Here is an 873-nt window from a genome sequence, read left to right on the forward strand (position 1 = left end):
GACCATACGAACCAGAGGGACCATACGGACCAGAGGGACCATAGGGAGAGGGACAATACGGACCATACGAACCAGAGGGACCATACGGACCAGAGGGACCATAGGGAGAGGGACAATACGGACCATACGGACCATAGGGACCAGAGGGACCATAGGGATCATAGGGATAGGGACCAGAGGGACCATACGGACCATAGGGTTACGGACCATAGGGACATGTCCCTACCAACATTTGGACCTACCTGTCCCTGCCAATAATGAGATGTGAACAACATGTTTATAATTTCCAATCCAGCGTTGCTGCAGCAGTGGCGTCTTTTCCTCTCTCAGCTGCAGCTGCCTGGTCTTTCCTGTTCCTTTCACAGAGCAGCACATAGAACTATGCTGCACTGATTAACTCCACTCTCTGATTTTTCTGCCTTAGACTCCTCCTCTCTTTCTGAGTGCTTGTTTTCTAGTCTGTGTGCACGATTGGAGCGCCAAATAAAATAAAGAATAACGCAAGAATACGGCGGTTACCAAAATTAATATTAGGCTATGAAACTAGTCCCAGTTAAAAAGGAAATATCATCTACGCTAAAACAGGCGAAAGCTTCTGATTGCAGTTCTATAAAGAAGCAGGAGAGAGTTTGGATTTGATGAACCTGAGAAATGAAAGAAACGTTAGAATTTATTTTCTAAAACTAAATATTCTGAGTTCAGAAAACTGCTGTTAAAATGAATAAAGACTGAAAACTATCAACATTTCTGAATCCCTTTAACAATATTTCTTTGGTTTTACCGTTTTCATTTTTGTCGGCAGTTCAGGTGTAAATAATTCCATTCTATTCAGTTTATTTCTATAGCTCCAATTCACATCATGTCATCTCAGGT

General features: G+C 42.5%; 1 protein-coding gene across 3 annotated transcripts in view; it reads left to right on the forward strand.

Annotated features, from left to right (window-relative positions):
- The window catches only part of tpmt (thiopurine S-methyltransferase), an 11201-nt gene that overhangs the window by 2523 nt on the left and 7805 nt on the right, over window positions 1–873 (forward strand). The window lies entirely within an intron of this gene.

Source organism: Cyprinodon variegatus, unplaced genomic scaffold (assembly GCF_000732505.1).
Source record: "Cyprinodon variegatus isolate N-32 unplaced genomic scaffold, C_variegatus-1.0 Scaffold1188, whole genome shotgun sequence".
Classification (NCBI taxonomy): Eukaryota; Metazoa; Chordata; class Actinopteri; order Cyprinodontiformes; family Cyprinodontidae; genus Cyprinodon; species Cyprinodon variegatus.